This window comes from Pteropus vampyrus, unplaced genomic scaffold (assembly GCF_000151845.1).
Source record: "Pteropus vampyrus isolate Shadow unplaced genomic scaffold, Pvam_2.0 Scaffold326, whole genome shotgun sequence".
Taxonomy (NCBI): domain Eukaryota; kingdom Metazoa; phylum Chordata; class Mammalia; order Chiroptera; family Pteropodidae; genus Pteropus; species Pteropus vampyrus.
Window position 1 is genome coordinate 1437298 of NW_011889107.1, and position 17975 is coordinate 1455272.

General features: G+C 41.9%; 1 protein-coding gene across 2 annotated transcripts in view; it reads right to left on the minus strand.

The window, feature by feature from the left end:
* Nucleotides 1-17952, minus strand: part of FOXO6 (forkhead box O6) — a 117052-nt gene extending 99100 nt beyond the window's left edge. The window contains exon 1 of one of the 2 annotated variants that reach the window (XM_023521994.1): nucleotides 17531-17952. The gene's annotated coding sequence lies outside the window, so the exon portion shown is untranslated. The remainder of the gene's footprint in view (nucleotides 1-17530) is intronic. The other variant, XM_023521997.1, reaches the window with a different exon arrangement.
* Nucleotides 17953-17975: the final 23 nt, after the last annotated feature.

The following is a 17975-nucleotide window of genomic DNA, read 5'->3' on the forward strand; positions in this document are numbered from 1 at the left end:
GGCATAAGGGACTCAATGAGCCTTAGGTAAGGCCAGGGCCAAGCCTCACGTGGGTTCAGTGACTGAATGTGAAACCCCCACCAACATCACAGGGTGAGAGCCTTGAGTCATCAGCATGAAGCCTGGTTCTGGATGGGGTCCCAGGAGCCCAGGATACCTTCACAGTAGCCGCCCCCCACCACCCCACCCCAACCCCGGCATGCTGTAGTTTCACTACAGTGTGTCTAGGTGTGAATTTACTTTTATTTCTTCTTTTCAGCATTGAGTATGCACTTTGAATCTGTGCTTTCATGTCTTTAAATCTGGAAAGTTCTCAGCAATTGTTTCTTTAATCTTGCTTCTTCTGTATTCCCACTTTCTCCCAGAACTCCTATATAGCATTCTGTCAACCTATACCATGTTTCTTAATTGTTTCAGGCATAAGATGACAGTTGTCCCACAGTATCTATTTCCCTTCTTTCCTTAGAAATAGAATCTCTGACTTTTAATTAGGTACATGGCTATTTGCTTCTCGGTCTTCCCTTAGTTACATATGGATATATGGATATACTATATAGTTCTGAACAATGGGCATATTCATGAGTCTTGTGGAACTTCCTTGAAATGTCTTTAAAACAAGGGAGTGTGCTCTTCATTGACCTGTCTTTCTTCCTGCTACCTGGAAAACACATGAGATGGCTAGACCTGGTGGAGCCATCTTGGACCATCAGGCAGAAGCCAGATAGAAGGAGCCTGGGTCTCAATGACTTCATGATGTTACCCTAAACTTCCTAATGCTGGACACTACTCTATGATAGAGAAACGGATTTGTATCTTGTCTAAGCCATTTCTTTTCCTGTCTTATTTCGGGTTTCCCAAAAGCAGACTGCAAGACAAAAGATTTGGATGCAAGTAGTTTATTTGGGAGATGATGTTAGGAAGCACAGTGGAGTGGCAAATGAGACAGGGAAGGGAGAAAAGCCAATAAAGGATGTGCTTGAGCAGGCTGGGAGCACCTGAGGCTCTATCCTGCTGTGTGACCTGTGGGAGACTATGTGAAACAGACTGCATAATTGTCTCACCAAGGGGGCAAGGAAGCTAGAGCAGTTATTCATGAACTAATGACCCCTACTGGTTGACGGTCCTTCCTGGGGCTAACTTCCCCAGTACTCTGTCCCTTGCACAAGCTGAGCATGCTCCTGCCACCAGAAAATGCCTTCATGTGGAGGTGCAGGAAGCTGTCATCCTATACAGAGCTGTCTTCAGGTGACTGCTGGATTCAGCACAGGTAATGTGGGCCACGCACTGACAGTGTCTGCAACCTATTGCATTAGAACCTCTCTAACCTCTACACTGCTCTTTCTCATAATTTCTCTCTTTATCTGTTGCTGTATCTTGGGTGAAATCCCCAGTTCTCTCCTCCAAATAATTAATCTTATCTTCTACCGTGTTTAATCTAGATTTATTCTGTCTCCTCAGTTTATTTCAATAACTGTATTTCTCATTCTCAAAGTTTCTAAATGGTTTTCCTCTCTGTTTTTCATTTCTAATTTATGGATGAATGTTATTTCTCACTTAATTTGAAAAACTTAAACATTTATTTTTGAAGTTGTTTTCAGATCACTCTATTTACTTTTGTCTGTAGTGGAATCATTTTTCCAACTGTTGATTTTGTTGGCTACCTTTGTCAACATATTAGTTTTCCTCATGAATTTCAGAATTTTAGTTAATGGGCTTTTTAAAGTGAGATTAATTTTTCTTTACATATTCACCTTACCTAGTGGTTTGATGGTTTCTCCCCAGACTCTCTGTCCAGAACCAGGTTTACGCTCATGATTCAGGCTCTCAACCTGGGATGTTGGTGGGGGTTTCACAAGTCCAATCACTGAACCTGTGTAAGGCATGGCCTGGTCTCATGTAGAGGCCTATTACATGCACAGAAAAGGCAATTACTCATTCATTAATCCAGTAAATATTTATTGAGTGCCTTCTTTGAGCCAGGCTTGTTCTAGGGATAGGAATACAATGATGATCTAGATAAATAAGTATAAATAATTCTGTCATTTATTATCAGATAGTGATTGGTGCCCTAAAGAAAAATAAAGCAGAGTAAGGGAGTAAAAATTATGGAGAGTGAGAGTGTGTCATAGATAAGTTGTTCAGGGAAGGCTTCTATAACATCTGAGAACTGAATGAAGTGATACAGTAAGTTATGCACAGATCTGGGGGAAGAGTATCTCAAACAGAGAGAAGAGCAAGTGCCAAGGCCCTGAGGTGGAAGTGTGCTTGTTATGTTCAAGAAACAGCAAGAAGGCCAGAGATCTAGCAGAGTGAGCAGGAGCAGAGAAATGAGCAGTTTGTCTGGAAAAGGAGTCTAGAACCAGATCCTATGTGTAGGCCTTGGCTCGGCAGCATGCTGGACCCAACTCAGACTGGCTCTGGAGCATTTATTGTTCAGTGAAGTCATTCTAGAAGTTTGAAATCGGCCATGGAGGAAGAATGTACACCACAATTAAATGCTACAAATCAGGGCTCCCCACTCCTGAGAACCTGCTGTTAAGCATTTACCAGCACACCACTGCTTATAGGTGTGGTGACAAATTTGTTCTAATTGGAATAGGAGGCCATCAGAGGGGTTTTGAACTGGGGACTAATGTGATGTGGTTTCTTTTTAACAAGATTACTGTGGAGGACAGACCCCAGGAGTGCAAGAACAGAAGCAGGGAAATGGATTAGGAAGCGACTACAATGTACCAGGTGAAAAGGGATGGGGACCTGGTCTACAGAGGTGGCAGAGGAGGAAGCTGTTTTAATTCCATGTTCTATTTTCTGGTGTTTCTTTCCTTAACATCCTGTTTAGCCTGTCGATAGAGTGATTCTACTGGCTGGGAGAACATATTTTCCTAGAAAGAGGGTGGGCTTTGGAATTAGTGGGCCCAGGTTCAAATCCTGGATCCACTTCTTAATGGTATCCCTTGGGGAAATTATTTAACTTGAGTCACAGTGCCTTGTGTGTAAAACTGAGATAATACTTAAAAGGGTGGCCGTGAAGAGTAAAAGAGGTAAAGAGTGTGAAATTCCTGTTTATCCTTCTTTCCTGGGGCACAGCACCCTGACCTTCGGTCCTCCAGAGTCTCTCCCTCTACAGGACCATGTCCTAGAAGCAATAAAAATGCAACTGCTGGTCATCCAGTTCCTTGGCTGCCTGCTGGTCTCTCCTGGTTCCCAGGTGGACCACTAGCGCCACCTAGTGTCCAGTCTGGTTCCTGCAGGACAGTCAATAGGATGATTTGTCCATCCTGAATCACCTCAAGGTTAAAGACTCCTTTGCCAGATGGAGCCAACAGCACATTACCGTCTTATCATTCATTGTCTGACCTGCTAATACAGCCTGCTCTCTGCTATCCCCCAGGTCCCCCTTGTATGTCAGTCTTGCCTCCATATCCAGAATGTAGAGGGTAGGACCTGTATCTTCAGAATCCATTCCTATTTCTTGAGCAATTACTATGTGCCAGGCACTCTGCTTTTGTCCTTAAGGCAATTATATTTATTTTTCATCTGGAGAAATTGAGGCCAAGACACATAAAGTGACTCGCTTAAAGTCACTGGGTCAGCAACTGAGGTAAGATTTCATTCTAGGGCTTCTCTCTGCAAGATTTTTTCCACAAAAACACCCAGAACAAGCTGGGCAACCAGAAAATGCTCAGGGGATCATTTTGTTTATTATGCTCTTTTAAAATAGTGAAGCAAAGAGAATACTGAATAGGAGTCAGGAGATCCACATTCAAGTTCAAGGTCTACCATAAAAAAACTTGCTGAGTAACCTGGGGCAGATCAATGCCCTTTGTGTTTTCAGCATAGCCATAATTAAAGAATGCAACTTGATAGTCCTGAAGCCTCCCTCAAGTCCTGATGTTCAACAGTTGCAAGTCGAGAGGGTTCTAGATGAGGGTTAAAGTTCTGGGCTCTGAGGACACTGCATGGTGAGTCCCGCCTGGCTTTGCCATTCAGTAGTAGTGAGTTCTTAGGTGAATCACTTATTCTTTGTCTGCAAAGCAAGGATAATGAAAGTGCTCGTCTCCTTATCACATGGGTTGGTGAGTTATCTATTAGATAGTGCTTGGTGCAGAATAGGTGATATATTAAAAATATTGATTCTATTTGCTATTTAATTTTTTTGTTAAATTATTGAACCAGATCATATGAAAGTCTTAAGCATTACAAACAGAACTCCAAGACACAGCTGTACATGCAGCCACAGATAAGGCAACACTAAAAGTCATATGTTTGACACACAGGTTCCTCATAGAATTACCTGGATTATAGTTTAAATAAAACTGGAAATGTTTAGGACCAAATGATGTCCAAAGACTATTACTGTACCCTAAATTCCATCATTCAGGACAGCCTGGAAATCTGGAGACCTGAGCCCTAAACTGGGCCACTCTGGCTATGTTTCCTCAGGAAGTAACTGAGGAAGGGACTAGCTGAACATTTATGAAGGCCCCTGTTAAGAGCCAGGTATTGTGATAGAGTTTCACATAGGTAATCAGAAAATAGCATGTATTGACAAAGGAACAAAGAATGCTTGTCCTCTCAGCTGAGTCACTGCACGACAGGAACAGGGCTGGGCAGTGGAATGGTGTGTCCTATCTTAGTCTTTAGGCTCTCTTCTTAAACAGGCAGGTAGGAGGCTGGAGAGTTTGCTATGTGATGGGACAAATATCTTCCCCTCTCAGAATCACAGGGCTCTGGAGCAGCACTGCCCATTAGAACTTTCTGAGATGATAGAAGTATTCAATATCTGTGCTGTCCAATATGGTGGTCACTAGCCACCAGTAGCTTTTGAGTACTTGAAATATGGCTGGTACAACTGAGGAACTGAATTTTAAATTTAATTTAATTTCAATTTAAATAGTGCCTTGTGGCTAGTGGCTACCATATTGGATAGAGCAGCTTGACAGCTGTAAGGCCTTATGGGCATCCTCCTGGAGAGATGAGGAGGTAATTAAGACATAGAAAGACTAAATGATTTTCTTAAAGGCGTCCAGTGATTCCTTGGCAGAACTGGAACAAGACCCTAAGTCCTTATTCCAGGACAATTTTTTCCCCATATCACCACTGCACACTTTGAGACTTCTGCCATACTCTTCACTGGCTCCATGCTTTTCTACTGGTTAAGTAGCTACTCCTAACAGCAATGCTCTTCTACCCCACACCCACCCTCTCTGCCGGGTAAACTCCTACTCATACTTCAAGACCCAACTCAGACATCCCTGGAAGTTCCTTGCTCTCTCTCCATCTTCTTGCAGCATTTTGTCTACTTAGCTATCAGAGCACTTATTAGTTGTCTCCTCACTTAAGTAGAATTTCCTAGAGGCACAGACAGTATTCTATTCTTCTTCCTATCTCCAGAACCCAGTACAGGAGACTGGTCAACAGTCTGGAATCAACATACTGAATGTACTATAGTTTGCAGGTATCAAATAAAAACAGACCTTTCCCAGAAGATAAAGAGGTGTAACCTGTAATCAGGATGCCTAGGTTTTGTTTGTGACTCATGCTCGGTTGCTCGATGACTATGAGTAATTTGTGCCCCCTCTCTGGACCTGAGGGGGTTAGACAAGATCATTTCTAAGGCAGGATCCAGCCCCTTTAAGGGCCTGCCTCTGAGAGACTTGTGGATCAGCAAGTTGAGCAGGGCTGGAGGGAGGTGGAGGGAACAGTGGTTGGAGGTAGCCACAGAATGTGGCAGGAACAGCTGGAAATGTGGGCTGAGGTCACTGAGACTGAGGGGCCACCAGATCAGGAAGGGACAAAGGAGCACTAGACATGGTGGAAAGATGGCTAGTAGAGGTAGCAGAGGTAGAAACCAATGGGAGGACAGGAAAAGGATGGTACCAAACAAACCAGACAGAGGAGAAAGGTGTGTGTGGAGTGGGGCGGGGAACACTGACTGTAGAAAATCCATACCTAGTTAGACTTTCATTCATTTCATATTTGCTCAATAAATATTTGTAGATTTTCTGAACCCAGGGGCTCTTAGGTCATCAGACAAAGAAACTAAGGCCCAAGGTGGAAAAATGACTTATTGTAGGTCACATGGGGAGTCACTGGTAAGTCTGGGACAAAGAGCTTAGGTGCCCACCTTCTCAGCTATACCAAACCAGCACATCCATTGAAAGTCAGGTGTGTGCCTCGCTGGTATGCCCAGCACTCACTCTGAGTTTGCCAAGACCTTGGGCAGGCTGGACCAGTCCTGCCAGGATGGCAATCTCTTCCAGATGGCCAAAGAAGATTTCAGTGTTCCTCTGCCTCATTAGGGCCTCACTCATTGTGGAGAGGCTTAATAGAATAAGCCCTGGATGTGGAGCTGGATAGTTCTAGACTCAAGTCACCAGAAACTATCTTAAAAAAAAATTTTTTTTTTCACCGAGTGAACTTGGAAATACATTCATCTTTTATCTTTCCTCAACTATAAAATGAAGATAATTATTCCTTACAGGATTATGTCGTGAGATTTAAACAAGATAATATGTGTGACTATGTCTAAAAGATATCAGTAAATGTTTTGTGAATAAACAAAATGAGAAAGAAAACAGCCACTCTGTCAGCAGTCTGCTGGCCTGGCATTCACAGCTAGGCCACGGTGTTCTGCTGGACATTAACAAGTTCACAGAGCATCTACACCAGACAGGGTCACCGACATCATGGTGTAGCAAGACAAAAAATATATCACTCCATAATCACGTCTGAATACAGACAAAAACAAGAACACTGAGCAAAATCATAAGAATGACCAATATCCCCCTCTCCTGGGCAACACGAGTGACAGTGGTTTCTTCACCAGTTCAGCCTTAGCCCTTCTGCATTCCCTCTCGCAGATGAAAATTAAGATACCTAAACACTGAATTGCCTCTGGCTTCTGACAGCACTTAACCCAGAGCAAACTCCTGCTTATAACAAGCCCCTCTTATATTCTTTCTAAGATTCCCCATGTGTCCATAAGGAGTGCCATGTCCTTCTTGAGACAAGAAATAAATCCAGCTTTGACTAAAGGTGTGTTCCTAAGGGTCTTTTGTTATGGGACATTGACAAAAGATATAACTGGTGGAAGCTCAGTCCCCATGATGGAACCGTGGAATATGCACGCACGCGCACACACACACGTAGATGTATATATATATATTACACACACACACACACACATATCTATATCTATATATATAATTTTTTTGTCTGAAAGATCTTTCCCACAAATTATACAGTATGACTGAATTACTACTCTGTTTATGAATGAAATTGGCCCTTTGGTCTAATTAGCTCTGGTAAAATTTGGGAAACCACCATTGTGGGCAAGGGAAGAAATGGTGACAAGAAGATTAATATTTACAGGAATCTTACCACATGCCAGACTTTATCTCATTCGATCCCCACAACTATTCTGTGGGGGTAGGTACAGTAATTTTCCCCTAGTTTGTAGATAGTAAAACTGAGGGTCACAGAAGCTAGTAAGTGTTGGGACCAGGACTGAACCCGTATTGACGCCAAAACCCAGGCTTCTTACACTCAACCCGTGAGCTCCATTATCCTCCCTGAGAAGGAAGGGATGAGCAGAGCTGGGCCCGCTCTGTCCCCCATCCATGAGTGCCCTGGCAACCTGGCCACCTGTATTCAGTCTCTCCAGCCCCACAGCACGAGTAAGGCCTAATAATTAAATCATGAGTAATGCATAATCCACCAGAGATCAGAAGCCCTTCATGATTCTCATTTAAAGGTGGGGAAACTGAGTCCCCTCTCCTACCTAGTCTTCTAACAGTGGTTGCGGAAGCTGGCTTCCACCAGTTTGCAAGGGGCAATGGCGTGTATCTCTTCCCAATTCAGAGTCCAGTGATGTCCCTTTGGTAGAGGATATCAGCCATACTGTGAGTATTTACACCACAGATATTGGCAAATGCTACAAATCAGGGCGTTTTGTTAGTTTATTTTTTCTCCCTGAGAGGGCCAGTCATTAAAACATTTACCAGCACACCACTGGCTGCCTCCCTCCTATAATGAAAAGGAATTATGAACATCAGTAGGGATGTGATTGGGAACAGCTACCATCACAGTACAGGCAAACTGAACCTCGACCTGGCTTGGCTGTGATTTTATCATTAACATGTGCTCTGTAATTTCTTTATGTCAAAATAATCTGAGGGTCTTATTGAAAATGTTTCCTGAATCAGAATCTCTGGGGGTAGGACCACAGATTATTGCATTTAAAATTTGTATTTTAACAGGTCCCCTCAGATGATTCTTTTGGGATTCCTTTAAGTCCCAGTTCAAATGCCACCTTCTCTGTGAGACCTTCCTTAATTCTTGTTGTCAGAATTAATCACTCCCTTCATTCTGCTTAGAATCTCGTACAGTCTCTTATATCATATAGCCCTTTTTACAGGAATGATAGTTGCTTTGAGTTCTTTCATTCCTCCTATGGCACTAAGACCTCGAAGCAGAATTGTTAGAAAGATGTGAAACTCATTTGGTTTAAACAAGTCTATCCTGCCATAGCTGCTTCTGCTGAGCTGAGACACCACCAAGGCTAATGAGAGTATTCATTTCAAAGCAGAGGTCTCCAGAAGCTCACTGCAAGTAAGGAAAGGCTAGCTCAATCCCCACCCAATTACATTCTACTCTGTGGCTCCCCAGCACCTTGCTCCATTCAATAAAGCTTTACTGATAGATTGAACAGAACTGGATTGTCATTCAACAGTCACGACTGATATAATACCAAAACCTGAACTAAGAGTTCAGGTTACAGAGATCAATAAGACAAGAAAAGAGCATGAAAAATCTAAAGTACCTGGGCTTTGGAGCTGAAAAGGCCTGATTCAAAACCAGACTGTTAGACTTGTTAAATGGTCTTGAGCAAGTTATTCTCTGGCCTCTGTTTCTTCAGCTAGGAGGGAATACATACTCTATAAGTGTTGCTGCGTGGATTACCTGTGAGGATATATATGCCTGGCACATTGCAGGTACTCAACAAATGTTAGTGCCATACCCTTTATCTATTCAGAAAATTGCTAGTCATGCAGGTAATACTTATCGTACCCTAAGATGAATACTGTAACAGACATCCGGTGCTGGGGGAGCATAGTGAATAGAGGAAACAGGAAAGGAGGAAGGAGAAGGTTTGGAGCAGGAGGATGACTTGGCCAGGAGGACATTCCAGTCAGAGGGAAGAGCATGTAAAAAACAGAGCTGTCCTAGCACCTAGTCTTCATTTCTGTCTGCTCCCAGATAAGGTGGCATCTAGGACTTGAAGTTAACGTAGAGATAAAATAAACCCTTCCTTCTGTGACAGATGACTGATGTTTTTATTCCATTGCCATACTGAAGAAAGTATCTTCTCAACCAGAAACATGAAATCATCCGATTTGCAGCTATGTTAATGCTGAGAATTGAAATACACTGAATTCCAAAGTTCTGATTCTAAGAAGAATGTTAAATGAGTATCACTTCCGTGCATGTGACACATTTTTTAATATATTTTATGGAGTTTGATGTTATTAATTGAGACATATATATACTCTGTGAGTGATATAGTTGCCTTGGGAACTCTTGGAATCTCCTAATAATTTTACATCCATAATTTCACAATCTTAATGACTTCGATTCACAGAATCCTAGAATGTTAGTAACAGAAGACCCGTCAGAGGCTCAACCTCCACATTCTCTTGATGGAGAAACTGAGACCAAGACATGAGGAATGAGCTACCCAAGACCATATAAGAAAATCCTTAATTTCTGACACTGGAATGTAGGCCCCTAAGCATCCAGTGCTCTTTGTCCTGGTTATCTCCTCCCAAGGGACTGCTATCATTTGAGGGTGGGTCTTTTTGAATTGTACACTTCAGTAATAGATGTTCGTTTTGTAAAAGATTCATTTCTTTTGGATTCAGTGGGCTGTTTTCAACAAGGTCAATACTAAAAGACTGTTATCAAACCGCAGGGTCTTGACCATCTCCTTAGCATTTAGGTGACAGAATCATAAAATCTTATAGTAAAAAGGGACTTTAGAGGATTTTTTGGTTCTACTCCACTTCTACCAATGAAACAGCCTTCTTGAACATATCCAGTGATGTATTCATTTCTTCCAAGGGAATTTATCCCATTGCTTGGTCTTGATTCTCAGGTTCATTGAGTAGAACTCTGTTTTTCTGTCTGTTCTATCCATTAAGAGAAAGGAAAAAAAAAAGAAAATGGTGCTCACTTATTGAGCACCATTTGGGTACCAGGCACATGTGAGGGACTTAGATACATTCCCTCACATGATTCTTAAAATATCCCTTTAAAATAGATGTGATCATCCCAATATAAGATTAAGAAAAAAAGTTCAGAGAGTTTAAATAATGTGCCCAAGTCCACCCCTGATAAACTTATCAAGTCCATGTGTAACTCTTCGGAATGTCGAGATGTCCTGTCTTCCCTGCCTTCTGTCTCTCTTCTATAGAGGCCTTTCAGCATGGTACACTAGAGCTTTCTTTTTAAAATAAAAATCCCCTGCTTAAATGCCTTTGATGGCTCTTTAATACCCACTCCAGGTAAGTAGTCCAAACTCTTTAGCTTAATATTCAAGGCCCTTGACCATCTGGTTCCAACTCTACTTCACAGGCTCACTTCCCTCTACTCTTCCAGAGCATCCTAGGTTTTCCACGAGGATGCCTTTCTGTCTCTGAACATGCTGGACTTGCTACCGCTGTGCTCTTCCCCTCTCTCTCTGCCCAATCAAATCCCAGTTTTCCTTTAAGATTTCACCTTCTTGAAGCCCTTCCCAGTCCCTCTGCAGAATTCATTTTTCTCAGCTTTCTCCCAGCACTTCGTACACAACAATCTCTTTTGTATTGTCATGGTCCTTTGTAATCCAAGGATAGGGATTATATTTTACTTTTCTTTGCATTCCCAGTGCCTGGCACATCATAGGTGTTCTATAAATATTTACGAACTAGACTGAGGCTTAACCCTTTTCCAAATGTTAGCCCTTCAGTTATTTGAAGGCCCCTCTAAAAATTTGCCCTATGCCATTATATTCTTAGTTATTTATTTTATAGTATAAATATTCCCAGCTCCTTCAGCTATTTATTGTAAAGTCTAATTTCCAGATTCTTATCACCTTGGTCATTTGCCTCTGAGTGATTATTTGTCAACATCTCTTTTTAATAATATGATGCTTAGCACAAAACTTAATAGCCCAGATAAAGTCTGTCTATGGAAAAGGATTACAATTTCTGTTAGACGTAACATTTCTTTAACCTTTACTGTGTTCCAGGAACCTCTGCCTATCTTATTTTCTTTCACTCTTACAATAATATAATAAGGTAGGTGTTATTTCTTCCACCTTATAGATGAGGATACTAGCCATCTGGTAAGGCACTTTGAGAGTAAGTTAACTTAAAAGTCACAAGCACATAGTGAGGTTGTGGCCGACTGACAGCTTTAGCTCATTTTTACATCAACTACTGTCAAGTTTTTTTATTTTTTTCCCCAGTTACCAGCTAGTGACAAGTTTAAGGGCAACTGAGGACAAAAAGAATCAGTGCCTTTAGCAGGGTGTGGAACCACAGCATAGAGAAAAGGCAGGTTGGGTTAATGGCCAACTTCCTAACAATAACAGCCGTCATCTCGGAGCTCAGACAGAGCCTGTAGTTTCTCAGCCACATAGCTTCCTGGAACTATTTTTATTTGGTATTTTACAACAGGAACAAGAGCAGAAGTGTCTTAGATAAATAATGAGGTCTGAGGCTCAGCACTCCTCTGCAAAACTTTCACACCGTCAGAATCTGGGCAGCCAGTCCAGTCAGGACCCTGTGAGTTACAGAGCAGACAATGAGGAGGCTGTCTCTTTGGTCTGTGGCCTGGGTATGAGAGGGGCACCCCACTGTGCACATTCACTCCATAAATATCAACGGAGCACCACTATATTCCAGGTATGGTACGAGGTACTGCACATGTAATGAACTCTAGAGTCTCAACCTTCTTGAGCTTACCAAGAGGTGGAAGAAAGGCACAGAAGCAAATGATGTGCACACGACCTAGCAAGTGCTCAGGCTACTAGGAGAGCAGAAAGGGAGCAAAAGGAGAATTTACCCCTGCCTGGGGAGAGTGTGGAAGAGGAGGGATCAGAGGAAGCTTTCTGGGGAGGGTAATCTTAATTAATAAGTAGGAGTTAACCTGGTGAAGGTTGGAAAAAAGAGACAAAAGAAAAAAAAAGTTCCATGTATGAGCAGAGTCTCAAATGCAAGAAAGAGCTAAAAGTTCCCATATAATGTAGGAAGAATTACGAGTAGTTGGTGTTTAAAGTTCAAAAGGCTAGGGAGGTAGACAGGATTAATAAGTGTGTGCTGTGTTAGGCACTGTGATAAAAACCCTTACATACATTATTTCAGATCATTTACTCACTGAGTAATCTTGAGCAAGTTACTGTACCGCTCTGGGTCTCACCAGTAAAATGAAGACTAGACAAATTCCAATATCCTGTCTAATCTCAGCCTCTGGCATAACTGAATAGGAAGACATTCTAATCTATGGTCTACCATGGTTACAGAAATGCTAGTCAGGTTGATGGAGCATCATGGCCCTGCTTCCCCAAGTTACAGGCAGAGTGTTTAAGAGGAAGTGAATTCTATTAGACTCAAAAATATTTCAGACATTTACCAATGTATTTAGGATTCAGAAAAGATAGAGATTAAAATAGCTATCTGCAGGGTAGGCTATGATAAAAGTCATTAGAAAAGGTCAGATGGTGGACTAAGGGGAGCTCAGAGTTGCAGGGTTGGAGCAAGGTTTCCTGAAGGAGATAGCACTTGTGATGTGCCACAGGATGCACAAAATGGCAAAGAGGCTGAGCAGAGGCATTCTAGGCAAAGAAAACAGTGAGAGCCTGATGAAGCCAACTAAAAACTATACTTCTGCTCCCCCACCTTGTTCTCTCCACCTCTCCACTCCTGCAAATCTTCTGCATACCTTACCCTACCCACTCTCAAGATTCTAAGCTGACAGTCGAGATACCCCATACCTAAGCCTCATTCTCTGTCCAAATTATTGACCCATGTCTCTCCTAAATGGACCTTCAGCTCCAATCACACAAAACTATTTGCCACTTCTTAAATATGCTTTCTGTCCCTACCTCATAGATTTTCTGTCCCTACCTCATTATGCTTTCTCCATACAATGCCCCATTCCCATAATATTCTCTCCTCCACCTCCAACTTTCCTACCCTTCAAGGTCTACTTAAAATACCATCTTCTCTATGAGGCCCTTCCTGAATCTCTTCCAAACACAACATTTTGACTCTATTTCCTTTGTGGTACTTAAAACTATCTGCCTTGTATTATAATACTTTCCTCATGAGCTTTTTGAGAGGAAGTGCTCTGTCATTGGGTCTCTCCCAAGGGTCTTACACAGGGAATACTCAATAACTGACCAGATGACCAGTTCCCCAGTAAACACATGGGCTGAGAACAAAGTAGTCAGAGGGAGTCTAAAAGAATCTGCCCTTTGGCCATTATTTAAGGAGAACTAGAGTTGCTCTGTCATCCTTTGGTTATTCAGCATCATCCTGCTAAACTCAGGCATGTGTTTTGGTGGTATTAACCCACCTCTGGCTCTAGCAGTGGACTCTGCTTTTCCATCCTCCTAATTGTTTCTAGGAGGTTCGGGGTTCTTGGTGAATCAGATCAGAAAATTTCCAAGCATTCTTCTGATCCCAAATTTAGTATATAGATGAAGCCTGGCCAAACTGCTCACTTAATGATCTTAGGCAGCCTTGGAACAGAAGTCACAAAAGGTCAAAAACAAAAAGGTGTCAAAGGGAAAACATCCAGATTAAAGATTGGTTAAGGGCTCTTATGTGTTTCAATGCCCCCCTTACCACCACCCCCACTCCCTTTAAGTACCAGAAGCCATTTTTTCCTTTTCCTTAACCAATTTCCCTTGAGGTCACTGTCTACCCACCAGCATGGTAAAATAAAATACTGGTCCCTTGACTGTCAGTCCCAGAATAATTGCTCTTTCTTATGGTCCCTTATGGAGGGTTCTGACAGGTTTACTTCTTAATGTAATATATAAAACAGCAGACCTGGGATTTTCTAGCATCCTTATTTTAAAAAAAAAAATTACATCCTAACTGATTTGCCCATTTTTTTTTCCTTCTCTATTGCCTCTGTACTTCTTGGCTTCCTTTCATTTGTGACCCTTTCCAAGGGTCTGATCATAGTACAAATCCACTCTCCATTTGCCTCTTGGTTTTTAAACCCCTTTCATCTCCTTTTTAAAAATTCAAACATTAGCAATTAATGAAATCTATGATGTGCTGTGCCCTGGGATACTAAGCTAAATCAAAGTGAAGAACTATCCTCAAGGAAACTACAGTCTAACCTAAGATACTACAGTGTGATATATTTCATACAGAAGTATTTACCAAGTGATAGCACAGAGGAGGGAACAATTAATTCTTCCTGAGAAGTGTCGGAGAAGTTTCAAGCTGTATCTAAAAAGAAGCAAGGTTCCAAAAGACAATATGTTCACTTTTGATTTTTTTCAGCAAATATGTAGGAATATCTCCATATGAAGCCTTGTCTGAAGCATTGGAGCTACAGATGTGAACGTTACTGATCTTAAGAAGCTTTCAATATGGAAAAGGAGTTTTAAAATGTATCTAGTCCTAATAATGACAAAACGAGGCACACTGTGCCATGTAGGAAGTTACAGAACAAACTGCCATGGGAGTTCATGGAGAAATGTTTAAAAGAACATTTCTCTCTGGCTGTAGTAGGCAGAATTCTAAAATGGCCCTCAAGATTCCTAGCCACTGGTGTACATGTCCTGCATAATCCCTGGACAGTGAATATCATGAATTTTACTCCTGTGATTAGTTTGTTATATGACACAGTTCCCCTTATGTAGAGAGATTATCTGGGTGCACCTGACCTAATTATAAGTGTTTTAAAAGCTAAGAGTTTTCTTTGACTGGTTGAAAGGGATATTTGAGAGATTCAAAGTGAGTGGAATTTGGTGAGAGAGGTTCTCTGTAGTTGAGATGGAGGGTGTGATTCCATGCACATCTTTATACTTTTACTACATGTGTACATGTATCCCTAAACAACATTGGTATTGTTTTATTTTAAAACTTTATATGTAGCATAATACTGCTGCTTATACTTTTTTTTTGTTCAATGCATTTTTAAGATATTTTCATGTTAGCTCTAGATAAGGGGTTGGCAAATTTTTCTATAAATGACGCTAGAGTAAATATTGTAGCCTTTGCAGGTCATAAGGCTCATTGTAACACAAAAGCAGCCATAGAAAGCCTGTCTGGGTTCCAAATAAGTTTTACAGTCATGCACCACATAACAACGTTTCAGTCAACAGGAAACCAAATATACAACAGTGGTCATAAGATTATAATGAAGATAAAAAAATGCCTACCACCTAGTGATGTAGCTGTTGAAATGTCATAGTGCAACGCATTACTCACGTTTGTGGTGATGCTGATGTAAATAAACCTACTGTGCTGCCAGTTGTATAAAAGTATAGCACATACAATTATGTATAATACATAGTACTTGATGATACTAAACAATTATGTTACTGGTTTATGTATTTACTATACTATTCATCATTATTTTAGAATGAACTTTATACTTATAAAAAAAGTTTGCTGTGAAACAATATGTGCCATGTTACACCAGCAGCAGCCTCATACATCTCCCATTTACCGTCTTGATTGCATCATTTTGTGTGTGTGTGCTTCTTTTAATCTTGTGTTGTTTTCAAGATTAATATATTTTCATCTGCTCTGGGTACTGTTTTTTAATATGAAAAGAACAGATCCTCAGCACTCTAGGAGAACTCCTCAAAAACAGCTTTCTAGATAGTAGAGGTGTTGTTACAATTGTATTCTCTCTCAATGCCTGAAGAGCCCTAGAAGTTTGTGAAGGATCCCCTGGAATGGGTGTCCTTGGAGGACCTCTGCCAGGAGTCCCATGTCCACACATGTTATCATTGGTAACCTCTTCCTTTCCTCTCATCTGCCTCCGTGACTTGATTGCTTTTCAGAAAATGGGCAATGAGGAGAGGTAACAGTGTGCTGGGGTCAGAGACAGCAGCAGCAACCACAGCAAACAGAACAAAATCTTCACTACACGGAAGTGGGAATAAAGGAATAAAACATTCACCTTAGTGCTTACCTGTCAGGTGGTAAGGCAATACCAAATTAGAAATAAAAAGATCAGAGTCATCTGGGTCATTACCTACCTGGAATGCCTGTGCCTTGTAAACTCATCTCTCAAGGTCTGATTTGGATCTTGAAACCTCTTCCTGAAATGCAGGTCTGATTAAGGCACTCCCCTACTTAAAACTTCAATAGCTTATAGCCAATAGCAGGCATTCAGAAACTTTTTGGTCTCAGGACCCCTTTCCACTCTTAAAAATTATTGAGGACCCCAAAGAGTTTTTTTTTTAATGTGCACTTGGTTACCTCTATCAATATTTACCATATTAGAAATCAGAACTTAGAAATTTCTAAAATTTTATTATTTCATTTAAAATTTACAATAATAAACCTATTATATGTAACAAATGCATTTTAATGAAAATACATTTTCTAAAATAAAATATTAATGAGAAGAGAAGTGTCTCACATTTGTGCAAATCTCTTTAACACCTGGCTTAAAAGAAGAGAGCTGGATCCTAAAATCTGTTTTTGCATTTAACCTGTTGAAATATCATGTCCTATATTCTATGGAAAACGTCACTATATGCTAGAGAATGAGAATGAAAAAAGCAAATAACATTTAACATTGTTATAAAAATCATTTTAAGCTCACTGGCCCCTGAAAGGAACTCAGAAACACCCGGGAGTCCCAGGACAACATGAAAATCATTGGCCTACAAAATAAATTCTAAGCTAGACGTAGAAGGCATCCAATGTTGTTATGGACAAACAAGGACCTCCTTCCATGTCCTGGCTTCCTTTCCGTGTCTAACTTGAGCAGCATCATCACTATATCTATATGTCTCCCATACTCCTGCCACACCAGTCAAGTCACACCAGCCAGCCATACGGTACCACTCACGTCTTCATGCTTTTGCACACATCCTATCTGTCTGCCTGATATCAGTTTCCCCTTGCATACTCTTTAAAACAAGAGCTAACTTATTCGAATGTGTTTAACTCTGGGTTGCCTCTTTTGACCCCTCATAAGAGAACTGACCATTCCCGGCAGACAGAATACAGGCTCTGAAGTCAGAGGTTGGAGATGAATCTCCACTCAGTCATTTACCTTGGACAAGTAGCTTCAGCTCTCTGAGCTTGTTTCCTCACTGCTAAAATAGGGATAATCTGGGGTGGAGGTGGGGGTTAACCAAGAGTGTAGCAAAGAGTGCTCACTGGCACTGAAAGAATGACCTTGTGTACAGAGCCTTACACCTAGGGTTCCATGCGTCCGTGTTGAATGCGTGAACCGATGAAGGACCGTGAGAGTTTATACTTACTAAGCAATTACTTACTAGATCTTCGCACTGTTCCGTGGGCTTTACAAGCATTAATTTATTTTATCCTCACACCATCCTTCTGGATTAACTGCTATCACGTTAGAGATGAGGACCCTGGGGCAGAGATGCGCGGTCATTCGCTCAAGGTCATTCGTCACACAGCTGGTCATGAGCAGGGCGGGGATTCGAGCCCCAGGAGCGCCCGCTCGTCGCCAGAGGCAGCGCCACGCGTCAGGCGGCCTTCGGGCCGAGACCTGACCGCGCGTGGGTCCGCCATATCCCTCACGGGCCCACGCGTGGACTCGGAGCGGGCGACGCGCGGCGGCGGGATTCGAACTCGAGTGTCTGACCTCTTCGCAGGCCTCGGTTTACCCATCCGCGAGACGCCTTGGAAGGCGAAAGGCGGTCGGAGCTGGCGGGGCCGTGCCGCTCGACGGCGTCCCCGCCCCCGCGCGCGGGC